The sequence below is a fragment of the Amblyomma maculatum genome, chromosome 1, assembly GCF_055883805.1.
Source record: "Amblyomma maculatum isolate TAMU_Amacu chromosome 1, ASM5588380v1, whole genome shotgun sequence".
Classification (NCBI taxonomy): Eukaryota; Metazoa; Arthropoda; class Arachnida; order Ixodida; family Ixodidae; genus Amblyomma; species Amblyomma maculatum.
In genome coordinates this window covers 418,770,363-418,783,898 of record NC_139344.1, presented here as the reverse complement: position 1 = coordinate 418,783,898, position 13,536 = coordinate 418,770,363, and the positions used below count along the sequence as shown (strand labels likewise).

At 46.8% G+C, this 13,536-nt stretch overlaps 1 pseudogene; it reads right to left on the bottom strand.

The window, feature by feature from the left end:
* Positions 1–12,389: 12,389 nt before the first annotated feature.
* LOC146209198 (sulfotransferase ssu-1-like) lies at positions 12,390–13,323 on the bottom strand (annotated as a pseudogene).
* Positions 13,324–13,536: the final 213 nt, after the last annotated feature.

The following is a 13,536-nucleotide window of genomic DNA, read 5'->3' as shown; positions in this document are numbered from 1 at the left end:
TCAGTGCCTCGGTGCTTACTGGTTTCCCCAGGAGAGCTCCGCAAACATTGAGAGATATAGCCACGTTGCATAACGTTCAAGATAAAGCGTTAAGTAACGTCGCCACCTTTCCTGACCCAAGACGGCATCAAGTCATTCGCGCTCGTTATTTTTTGTTTTCCGAGTCTGAAAAGTTTTGGTGGCATATATTGGCGAGCATGTAAGTGCGGGAATCAGCAGGGTGGACAGCTTCAAGATGCTATATTTAAGTCGAAAGCCTTATAAATTCTATTACAACAAAACACGTAGCTGCAGCTGGCGTCATTACACAAAACTTTCTCCAATGGTTGCCATCTGCATGGCTTTGTTGAACTAAGAGGAACGCCATCCGCTGCAGCAGTGATGTGAGGAAGAATATCAAGAGTGAGCGTGGGAACAGAGGTGGGAGCTGAGTACACTGTAAAAAAATGTGTGTAAAATTGCAGGTATTTAAAAAAATATTAGTACCAGTAACGGGAATATCTGTTCTACTTCATTTACCGAAATAAGTTCACGAGAAAAAAAAAAGTAATTTTCTGTTCTACAGCCGAAACTTTAGAGCCATTTGTTTAACCTACAACAGCTACACCAGTGTAGGAAATCTCCTATACCTACAATAGATTTTTGCTGCACTGGTGTATCTAGTGTAGGTTAAACAAATGGCCTTTTTGATTGGAAGGCAAACAATTCGATATATTTTCCGCCTGTTCTATTTTCTACCGCAAACTGATTTTTACTTGAATAGTATGTAAATTCTCAATAGAAAGCGAAATAGTATGACAATCCCGAAGGCGCTGTCCTATGATTGGCTGCGTAACAATTTCGATTAGGAAGAAGTAAATAGTGGCGCCACATTGAGGTCCGTTGTTGGTTGGCTCCCTAATACTGTGGTATCTGCTACGCAGGACTCCCTGATGGGGTTGGGACAGGTAGGTCATCGCCGCTTGCGGCCACCGTAATTTTAACTGTTGTAGGCCGTCATTGCACCCGCCACCGCTTCGGTGGTAGATGACGGCTGCTGTTGCGGTGCGCGTCTTTCTCTCCTTCTTCCTTTCCTTTTATATTTTTTCTTCTGTCTGCACGAGGCAGCGGAGGTGGCTTCGGTACAGAGCCAGTAGCGGGCCCGTGCATTTTAACGCGGTAGCGTTAAGGAGCTCGTGTCGCAGAAAAGCCGGTGTCGTCGGCGGCGTTGGCCGTTAGCGATAAATCCCGGCATGTACTTCATAAATAAAAAGCAACTTCCAGGATGGGCTGGGTGGGAATCGAACCAGGGTCTCCGGAGTGTGGGACCCCTAGTGAAAAACGCGGTATGAGTCACAATAACCTCATACGGATTTCTCATATCAAACTCATACAAATCTCATTAATTCTCATATATTTTTCATATGATGAATGAGAATAGTATGAGATTATATGAGATTTGTATGAGATTAGTATGAGTTTAGTATGAGAATTTGTATGATGTTATTTTGACTCATAAGGTTTTTTCACTAGGGACGGAGACGCTACCACTCAGCCACTAGTTCGATGCTTGAAAGCGGTACAAAAGCGCTTCTAGTGAATGCTGTGTTGCCTTAGAAACGTGCCGTAGAACGTTATACTGCTGTGTATATCGGTAATTATGAGCATGTTACTTACAGAAGTCGCAGTTACACGAGTAGCGAAGTACGTTTCCGCTACATTTCTTCTGCGCTCTGCGCACATGCTGAGCCATCTTGTGGCAAACACAGAACCCCTCCTCGCAATGTGCGGCGCTGCTCCGACACGTGGCGCGCCACTCGCCCCTGACGTTACTAAGGGACTAGCTAACACTATCATCATAACGTTTCGCCGTGCACCCTCACGGGTTGTAGAATCAAGCGTCTTTCCTTTCTTTAGATCACTATCTTCGCTCACCCGATTCTCCCCTTCGGGCCGCGCGGGTACCGGTGCGAGGATGCCCCAATACCCTTGCGTTTAATAAGTTTTCTCGCTCTCTCCCCTTCCAACATCCAACGTGCGTCACTCGAACAGTGGTGTTCAGGCGACACGGCTCCTCTTTCCGCTCACAGCGCGATTGCTAGGTGCAGCGTCTGATGCCGGACGCCTCTGACGTGATCACTGCGCCGTAGCGCTTCTGCTGGGAAAGCGTCCCCTGCGATGTGTGCCGAGCTGCTTCCGAGGAATCATGCTTCTGCGTGGTACTCCCAAGCGAGATAGAGGACGATCCCATCAAGGCGTCAGCCCCATGATCGCGTCCGCCTTCATGGCGCGTCGCTGCCCGGCTTTCTCCCTCCGAGACACCGAGTTCTTTGGTTCGTTCCGCTTGCTCAGGCGCACGTTTCGTTGCCGCGTCGAACGCTGCGTTGCTCGGCGCTCACCGTTGCGATAATGTAGATTGTGAGAAGCACTTGTTTGAACAAATAATTAGAAAAAAGTTGTACAGTGCACTTAGAAGTGTTGAGTATGAAAACTATGCCTTTGTGTGACTCAAGAGCACACCGAGCGAATGAGTGGGCGGTGCGAACGAGGTGCAATAACGCTATCGCGTTCCACTCTTGAAGGCGAAGCTTAAGCGTCCTCCAAAATTTTTTTTCTTCCTCCATGGTAGCGTGGCTCAAGCCACGCCGGGCGTTTCGCGCTTCTCCTACTAGGTACGCTGTGATCTAACAGGTGGTAAAGGGACTTTAACAGGTGGTAGGGTGCCTGGATGCGTGCGCCGCCCTCCGCCGCTCCGGAGGGTGGGGACATTCTTTGAAATGATCAGGGCCGCCTCTACGCCTCCATTCTTGAGCCCACGCAAGTGTGTCCCGCTTTTGCGGCGGCTGTCGCGTGGCGTTCCGTGGCGCGCGTTCAAGTTTGGGATTGCAGATGACAGGAAGCCCCGCCGGGGTGGTGCAGTGGTAAGACGCCCGACTACTGTGCCGGAGTTCCCGGGATCGAATCCCGGCCTCGACGGCTGCGTTTCGATGGCGGCGAAACGAAGTGGCGTCCGTGTGCTGTGCGATGTCAGCGCACGTTAAAGATCCCCAGGTGGTCGAAATTACTCCGTAGCCCTCCACTACGGCTCCTCTTTCTCTCTTTCCACTTTCATTCCCACCTTCCTCCCTTCCCTTACGGCGCGGTTCGGGTGTCCACAGAGCAAGTGTGACAGTTACTGCGCCTTTCCCTTCCTGTGAACCAATTTAACTTTTAAGATGACAGGAACGCTAGACAAGATGAGACTTCTGGAGGCGCCGTATCTCACACTTTCTCTGAGAAGTGTGCGTTTGGATGGTACGCCATCGCTGCTGTCGCGTGGCATTCCTTGGCGCGCGTTCAAGATTGGGATTGCAGATAACAGGAACGCTCCTGAAGCGCTATTAGAAGGGTGGGCCAAAATATGGCGGAGTTGTCTGCACCCTTCGAGGGCGCGAGGGCGCTCGCATCGAGGCACCTTAACAGGTGGTGTCGTCTTCCATTGGAGACACTTCACCTCTCTTGTTTTCGCAATCTCCTAGGCCTAACTATAGCTATACCACTGTGAATTTTTCGAAGTGGTAGCGATTGTAGAAAATGAATGATTAGAGAAATTTAGCATAGCGTATGCGCATACCATCCCACTGGACGGACATGCAGTGGCAGGAAAGGGGCAAGGTGTGGCCACTCGGTGTGCGCTGGGGGCGTCTAGTAAACAGGAATGCGTCTACGTTAGTATAAATTTCCGGCATTGTACAAGCTTTTATCGCTACTGAACTGGTACAGAATTGAAGTTTTAACACGCTCAAATGATCAGTAATATATATCTACATTTACAAAGATTGTTCACATTTACAAAGGCAGTATATATACATTTTAAGGCGAAAGCCTTTATTTATATGCTAATACTGTCGGTGTTAGTTTATCCGGTCACACTATAGCTGTCAATCAAATGACGTAATCACCCGAGACCGAAACGAACCTCATAAAAAAATGAAAATCATGTCTCCACCGGGAGCTGAGCCTCCATCACCCGAATACCCCCCCCCCCCCCGCCCCCCCCCCCCACACACACACATCACAATTCTCCTTGTCTAAAGTTTGGATGATAGTAGCGATGGCAATGACGCTACAGTTATTGATAATGACAATGATGGCATTAGTTATGTTTATGACGGTGCATTTTGTTGATAATGATAATGAGAGCAAGCGTGATTCACCGTGTGCACCAGCAACGCTGGGGCTTTTGTGTTTCTGCAGTGTAGATTACACATTGCTCTCGGAATTTCCGCACGTAATTTCCCCTTTAGAGCAGGAGTAGGCACGTTTTCATGTATCTTACACCTTTTTCTGCTTTCAATTTCCAAATAATGTTGCATTTTACGAGATTGCTCATGCAGCTCGTTCCACCGCGGAGCCGCTGCCGTCATTGACGATGGTCGGAATAGGGTGGGACTGAAAGTAAAGTGGACACTTGAGCTCCGCCTTTAATGCATCACGGAACAGTGTTAATGGCTCCCGTTTCGCTGCTCCATACGCGGATCCTATTTCGCGTACGTGTACTTTCATTTACCCCCTACGCCGTGTTTTCACGTTAGAAGGCATAGCTTAAGCGTTATTCTGATTTTTTACAGATACATTACACGTTTACACAATGAAGAAGATAACAGTATGTAATAGTATGTTCAAATATTTCACAGGAATTCAGCTTTTAAATAGCACCTCTATTCGTATAACATATCCACTTTTTCAATTTCATCTTTAAGCAAATAAGAAATCTATTTATGTTTCTATAAGTGTTTTCGAGCCTTTTAGTGGGAGAGTATATTGAGATTTTGAACGTTGACCCACCCGAGAATTTCCGTCCCCACTCTCAGTCGAGATAATTACTGAGATGGCTGTCAGCTATAGGCAGTCATAACCTGCTACCACCGTGCCTGCTACTAATAATTTATTGCTTTTGCCACAGCTTTCCCTTCTTACGCTTAGGTTAATAAAGGACACAAGTGACCACAACACCAGTAATGAGAGAAGTCAGCTGGTTTGCCAGCTGGTAAGAGCTGACTCCCAACCGAAAGTAAGCTGGAACCTGTTGATTCCCATTGACCACCAACTGGGACCACGAGATACATGCTCTAAATAAGAAAATAATAAAACGCGTTCACTTACATCGAATACAAGAAGACGGCAATACCATAGATCATAAAGAAACAGATACGCTTACACACCAAGCCCTTAACACGAGTGCCTCACCCACAAGCCTTCCATTTGATCCCCGCTCCGCTTTCCGAATCTTGGCATCTGTTGTAAGGAAAAGAGCGCGTGTCTTTATTTCCCGGTGCACTTACCACATCCCTCATAACTTAGTAACCTAACGAGAATGGAGGAGGTGTCCCTTACAAGGATTAGAGCTCGGGCGGCCGTTACCCCGTCGGTGACGTGCCGATGGGGCTCTGAAGAAGATGCGGTGCAGAGCACATGTCCTATGTGTCCAAGGCGAGCTGCGGAGGTGGATTTTCGCCGTGTTTTATGGACACGCCCAGGAATGCAGCCGTCAAGAATAAGACGACTACAGAAAGTTGAACTGTCGGCTACAAAGGAGGAACATTTACACTTGTGGCTAATGGACAATATTAAGAGCCGGAGCTTGCTCCGGTTCCTTGAAGGAAATAGACAGCATGACTTACTTTAAACTAAAAGACAGTCTCATTCTATGCCACACGGCAAGCCTTCAAATATAAGAAAAAAAAAAAATCTGGGATCCGCTGAGATCCGGCTGGTAGGCATCTAGACCCAGTTAATGTCAGTTGGTTACCAGCTGAGATCATCTGAAATAATTGAAACCAATTAGAACCTGCTAAAAGTATTTAGATTTTTTTCATCTATTTGGGCGAGCAAAACTTTGCATTTAGACTGGTGAACAATAGGTCTGGCTTTGGTACTGAGCCTACCATACGACGAACAGCTTTCAAAACATTCAATATTGCAGTACATAAGGTCTAATTTTAATCAAGGGGGGTCAAGAAGAAGATAATATGACTATTTTTGGACCAAAACTTGAAATAAACCATTTTAAAGCGAGAGCCTTACTTTACTTAGTTTGCAATTTCATGTCAACAGAAAGTGGACGGAAAATCTTGTTGGCACGTAGTGTCGTTTTGTGGACAGTCAAGAGGAAAAGAATAATTTTATCACGTAGAGGGTGAAAACATTTCGCTAATTTCCAAATTTGGTCGATGTGGAGTGATTATTTAATTAGGAAAACATTCAATTAAACGACGAAATAGCCTAGGACGTCGGTATAGCGTGGGGACGTATTAGAGGAAAACATTCAATTAACTGTCGAAATAGCTATGGAGGTCGACATACCGTGGGGATGTGCAAACGAGGTAGATATATAAGATTAGAGCGGGAGTCATATTTGGGGCAAAAGAAGCACAAGACGAATAAAGGGTTGGAATAGTTAAAAGAAGTGGTTAATTACCATTCAATAATAAAATATTTCACGACCTAAAGAGCCTCAGACGTGCGAGTAGGCGCTGTGCGGACGCAGAGCCATGTGCAAGCAAACCCACGAAGCTTTGTCCAAATCTTCGAACAATGTCCGGCCAGGAGCTTGGAGGAGCAGGAGGAGCTTGGAGACGGCGCCGTAGCGCGTCGAAAGCTGCCTACTGTTCGCTGCTCCAGGAAAATGCTGCATCATCCCGAGTTAAGAGCGTGAGAGGACTAGCGAGCTGAGCGAAGCTCTTGATGAAGCTACAGTAGTATGAACAGAAACCCAGAAATCGTCCGACTGCTTTCTTGTCTCTGGGAACTGGAAATGTCGCAACAGCCACGAGTTTCTCAGAGTCAGTCTAGATGGCGCCAGCACACGACTTGCCCGAGAAACTTCAATTCAGTGAAACACAAGTGGCACTGTTCAGATGTAATAGGCAAGTTAGCGGACCGAACGGCGTCGAGGACAGCTCTGAGATGGTGCAGATGTTCTTTGAAAATTGCCGAAAAGATGATCACATCGCCCAAGTAAACTAGACATATCTACCACTTTAGACCAATGAGCACCGTGTCCATCATTCTCTGGAAGGTGTCAGGAGAGGAGCACAGGTCGAAGGGGAGGACACGAAATTCGTTAAGCCTATCCGATGTGATGAAGGCAGTTTTCTCCCGGTCCCTCTCCTCAACTTCAATCTGCCAATAACCACTTCTGAGATCGACTGAACAAAGTACTTAGCGTGTCGAAGTCTGTCCAGGGAGTCGTCTATTGGCGATCGTGGATAAACGGATAAATGAGTAGGAGGAGGTGATGAGATTATAGTTACACTGAGTATATACACTGGATAACTGATGTTACAACTAGGTGGTCTCACACAGAGCTGCCACCACCCTAAACAAAGGGTGCATCTCATGCACAAAACATCGCTCACACAGAGATCCGCTTAACCCACACAGAGGAAAGCTTACGTGCCGAGCACGGAGAGAGCGGCTGCTTTTTCATGGCAACGACAAAGACATGAGGGCGGTCGCTGCACAAAATTACGCAACCAGTCAAACCTGTTGATTAATAAGACCCAACCCCGGTTGGTTGGCCATAATCTCGGACCCAGGTCCTTAATTCTTAAAAAAAAAAATGCCACATGCACGCTACACGCTCTATCCACTCGAGGCTCTCACCCACTGGCGCTCATCCTCCTTTATCTCACGGCCCACATGGGGAAATAGTCATGCCGCTGCCGCGTCTCCTGAAGAAGCGCCGCGGGGGGTTTGAGACGAGGACGCTATTCCGTTAGCCGCAGGGAGCCAGGGTGACAATACAGTCAGTGGCCATTAGCGGGAAGAGCTCGTCGTCATCGCTGCTGCCCGGACCGAGAGAGGCACCGCGGGTGGGCACGGTCAAATGATGCTTTCGTTTAGGACAAAACTCGAAACTGCTCTATAGACAGCATCGTCCCGGGCACCCAATTTTCGGGCTGAATAGAGCTCAGCCGGGGTGTCTTCGAGACGCCGTGTATCGAACTGCTCCATTAACAGCCCCGTTCCTTCGTTAGCGGCGCCACGTGGGGGACCGCCGAAAAAGCGTGTTTCTGGAAAACAGGCCCTTCCAGGAAGAGGGGAGCGCAGCTATTGTCGCGTCCCGTAAGTCTTCCAACACTTGGGAGGTGATAAAAACGAAAACTTCTCGCATTCCAAGCGGGCTCGGAGAACGGCCGGCGCCGGAGGAGAGGCGCGAAAAAACAAACAAACAAAACGCTTCAATCCTGGCTCCGAGGAGCGGGGTCCGGCTGCCCTTTCGACGCGACGTGGGGCTACGTGTGTAAGCGGCAATAAAAAAAAAAGTGCCATTTAGCGCGGCCTTACAGACTGCTTGATATGGTTGGATGACGTCGTCGGCGAGCATCTCTCGGACTTGCTTCTGGATAGCGTCTCGCTCGTGAGGAGACACATGATAGGGCTGCTGATGGATAGGACAACCGCCTTCAGGCGTAATAATCCTGTGTTTCACGATGTATGTTTTCCGCTTTTAGAGGACGACGTGCAACAATCCCCAAACTCAAGCAAGAGGTCCTGCAGCTCCATTCTTTCAGCGTGCGGAAGATCTGGATTTTTGCAAACGATAATAAAGAAAGAATTTGCAGAAAAACATGTCAAAAAAAGGGGTGCGCTCGTGGTGACGTCATTCTAAAGCAGTTGCCGTTAAGACTGCTGCCACCACTGACGTCATGGCACTTCCTAGCAACAACGTGACATCATGGGGACGGCGGCAGCATGATGACGTCGTGGGGGAGAGCGGTGGCGCGACGGAAGAAAAAATTGCCGACGATTACGCCACTTCCTAACGCGATTTTTGAGCGCAGTTCATCAGCTGTTTCAGCGTTTCGATAGATTGAAGCAAATACTCCGAGTAAGACAATTAGTCAACGTTTTTGTTTTTCGCTCATATTCCTCCATGAAACATTCCACTAACAGTTCTTGACAGTCATGAAGGAAGCTTTGTGGTCGGAGAAATGAAGAGAGCAATTAAGTTATCAGGAGGTTGCTGAAGGCAGCGCGTGGACCCATAGGAACGTTGCGCGGCGAAGAGATAGCAGCGACTGACCGATGCCGCTGACGCCCCTTGCGAGTCAAGTCAACGTGGCTCTGCGTTTCGGTTTGAGATGTATGCACCGTGATTCGCTGATGCCGAGCCGGCGCTTCGACAACCGGAGAACATCGTCGTCGCCACGCAGGAAGAGGGGTGGGAGTACACGAAGTGGCGAACGGTGTCGGCAGGAGCGCGCGCAGCAATCGAAGAACACGCACGGTCCCCGCCGCGTATTGCAGTTTTCGTACTGTGCTTCATGCTCGAAAAGAACGTAAGGTTATGTTTTATTTTTGAGTGAAGCACCCTGCACTTCCGTTGATGCAGTTTTCGGAGAACGGAAATATGAGTCGCCGCCACGGAGGAAGAGGGAGGGGGGTAGGATACAGGCAGCGGCGAACGGTGGCGGCAGGAGCACCCGCAGTAACCGGAAAACACGAGGGGGGAGAGGGTGCATGCAGCGGCGAACGGTGGCGGCAGGAGTTCGTGCTGCCCCGGCTACGTAACTGGTTACAAGGGACAACGGCGACGCCGATGCCGATGACCACGCGAAATGCAGGAACAGGCGCCAAAGAGCTGCGCTCTAAAAGCTAAAATGTTCGAGCACGTCGCCACTGCTTCAGGTGGTTCAGTTTTGTATCAGAATGTCACGGGGCTATGAGAACGCAGCGCGATAAGAGCGGCGCCATACCGCCAATTCCACACTTGAATGAGCTCTGCAACGTACGCGCGCCAAGGAAGGAACGCAATGCGATAGGAGCAAAAGTGCGCCGTTTAATCTCACACTTGCAGGAGAAAGTGCGAGACTTACGGCGGTGCCTGCGCCTTTGTTTTGCTGTAAACCAATTATATATCATGGCTGGTCGGGCCCTGTGAGTAATTCCTGAACTAACGAATGATTGAAAATATCGCTTTGAAATATTAACAATTTTTTACCGCATTGTTTAAAGTCCTGGAGCGAGATCACTTTTTGAGAACACAAATTCCGTAAAGTAAATGACAAAAATATGTAATAAATAATTAAGAACAAAAAGTAATTATGGCAACTGTATGAGTGTACCGTCCACAAACTTACGCAAGTATATTCACTAAACGTTTACAGCTCGCTGCAGGATACCAGTTTTAGTGAAAAGATAACGATCTATTTGAACGGCCGAAGACAGGTGCTGAAGACTTGTTCAACTAAATAACGCCTTAGTGTAGGCTTCAGGTATACATCGACATGGCTTTCTGCAGGTGACGGCAAGTTTTCAAGCATCCGTGACTTAGGGTATAGGCAATCTTTTGAGGAAACTTCGCGTAAGTCTCGGAGTCAGCATTGTCTAAGTTTCGCAAGGGTGTTTGACTTATTAATTTTTTTTTGAGGGAGAAAGCTTTGTGTATTGTAACAGGAAATAAGTTACAAAACACAATACAGAAGGAGGTCGCAAAGTCAAGGACTGTTGACGGGACCTCCTGTAGAGACAATTGAAAAGAAATATGCGATGAGCAGTTGCAAACATTTTACAGAACTTAGCATCAGTGGGTTGTGGAGGGAGAAACATGGTAAAATATTACAATAATTTTTGTTGAAATGAACACGATACGACACCAAATCAGACACGAATAGCACAACAAAGTATACCAGGAATAACACAGTAATGATGAACCTTGCAGAATGCATTTAGGGAGATAAGAATAACTGACGAAGAGCGAATTTAAAGGCAAAAATATGTATGAATTTTTAACAGAATGTGATAATGAATTCCAAAGAGCGGTACCGGATTATCGGGATTTTTTGTTTTCCGTAATTAGTGATTGGCTTAGGCGGTAAGAAATTATTGCGCTTGGTAAAACGTGTACCGCTGTGATGCGGAATTTGGTTATTAGTGTTTAGGGAAAATAGAAGTAACTCTTTAACAGATTTATAAATTTGAGTACATAGACTGTGCTCGATTAATTTGGCACAGAAATGATATTGTGGGATTGGAGCAGACGAAGGGCATTTTCAGTGCAGGGTGCTATAATTAATAATGCGTATAGCTTGACTTTGAATAACATATAGGGAGATAAATGCGAAGGGTATGTGTTTCCCCAACAGGAGATGCAATACTGAATGATCGTGTTGATGAACGAAGAATAAAGCATCTAGCGGGTGTCCTTTGTGTATCATGTTCTTTGTGTCCGTGGTTTTACCGCTAACAAAATGATTCCAACAAGAATAATAAAGAGAAATGAGTGCGGGAATATCAAAGTACGGGCGAACTTTAATTAAAAATCTAATGCCTTAAGCCATTTTGCGCGAAATAGAAGTAATGTAAGTTCGAAATTTCAGATGTTTATCAAGTTCCACACCTAGAAAGGACACATGGTCAGAAGCAAAGATTGAGTTTGAGCCAATACTAACAGATGGAGTTTCGCAAATAATTTTATGAGGTGAGCTGAAAATTATAAAACTGGATTTGGAAACATCAATGGACAGCAAATTATTCCGACACCAGTTAAATACATTCTCTGCATCAACATTCAGTTTTTCTACTAGCTTGCTTATATGTGAACTCGAGGTTAAGATGGTCGTGTTGTCTGCATAAAGGAAACAGTAGGAATTATTAAGGCACATGAGGAGGCCATTAATATATAATAAAATGGCCTCCCTATGTGCCTTAATCATTCCTACTGTTTCCTTTATGCAGACAACACGACCATCATAACCTCGAGTTCACATATAAACAAGCTAGTAGAAAAACTGAATGTTGATGTAGAGTATGTATTTAAATGGTGTCGGAATAATATTGCCGCGAAACCTTCAAAACTGTATTTGTTGTTTTTTAACAGCCGCCGCCATACGGCCTTATCACTCTTATTCTGGATCGCGTATCAGTTCTGTATTCTTTGTTTGTTAATGATCGATGTTGCGAGTCACACCTTTATCAGTTTTGTTGTAGCGCAAGATGCACGGAGACCTGTCCAGAAGATTCCGGCCACTCCTGTGTCTTTCTACAATGTTCCAGCTTGTGCTGGCAGCTGCTCGCGACGTTATCTAGATTGTTCTGAGCAGCCTTTAAATTGAGCGTTGACGAGTGTGACGGGCATTCTTTGTTCGACGACCGACGAGCCCGTTTGTTGCTATCGCCGCCGCCGAGTTGCTTAGTTCTTTTGCGGGCGCAAGTCAGCCCCAATAAAGAGTTATTTCAGTACCATCACGCCTGTGTCTTCTTTGGCGTGTACGGCCTTGTCACCACTACGTGACAATATAATAAAAGCCCCGCCAGGGTGTCGCAGTGGTTACGGCGCTCGACTGCTGTTCCCAAGGATGCGGGCTCTATAAAATGGTTGCCCACAAGGTCTAAATATATGCACACATGCAGCATCACAGAGCTCAAAGAATACCGTATCTTTTCCAGATATCAATAAACTCGGTTCCAGAAAGCATGTTGTAAATTTTTTTTCCCATTGTTTCATTCATATATTCCGTGAAGTGGTTTTTCCAGTTCCCTAAGACTTCTTTTCGAATGAAGGTCGCATTCCTAGGGAACTCCAGCGAAGTTTGCACGTAGTGCCTAATTCCAGGACAGATATTCTTGTCGCTACCCAGTGGCCCTTCGAAAAATTCTTTGATGCTGCTTGATGTCTTATCCCTCATGTAGTCGATTGCGCTATATATGAGGACTCTGTCCAGAACACCTGGTTCTTGGAACAGTCTCCGGGGGAGATCTCCGAGAAAAGCCCCGAGCTTTAGCACTTCGCTTCGTAGGTCCGCTTTGAGTTCTTCGATGGACATTGGGATCGTGACGGTGGGCGTACCAGGAAAGCACGTGATCAAAGTAGTCCCCAAAATCGTTGGCGCCTTGCATGAAGATCTCCAAGTAATCCTCAAATTTTCCGTCAATGAAGTCGTACGCCGTGAATGCCTTCGTATGACAGAAAAAGGAGATGCATACGTCTTTTGGGTTCCTGTAGACCCATACGTACTTCACCGCAGGACTCTTCGGTATTCTGTCGTATTTAAAATGAGTCTTGGCAAGGCCTGGCTGCGCCATCTTCTAGACGTCTTCGGCACCGAACATCTCGAGGAAGGGAGAGCTCTTGTAGAAATCGAGTCCACTGGGAGCTGGCACACCGTTGTGAAAAATGAGTTAGCCGACCTGCTGTAACCATATCGTTCCATTTTTGGGAAACGTGACGAGGAAGGTGTCCCCTGGTTTGGGCCTGTAGCGCAATGCCGATCGGAAGAGTTCGACAGAGATGTACCGATTTAATGTGAATCCGTCTATTACTCGGTATGCGGGCCCTCGAGGTGATCTCACTTCCATAGTGTACGGGTGTCTGGAACGTCCGGTTGCTGCGGTGAGTTACGCCGGAGAGCCTACAGAACCTAAGAACGAAAATGGATAATTATATGTGTCACTTGAATTAAATATTGGGTTTATCAGCAAAAAAAAAAAAAAAATGCGAACTTGGACACTTTGGGTGTTAAGGTCTGGGGGCTAAATTTTGTCTTTTTGAAACTATAAATTTACAAAGCC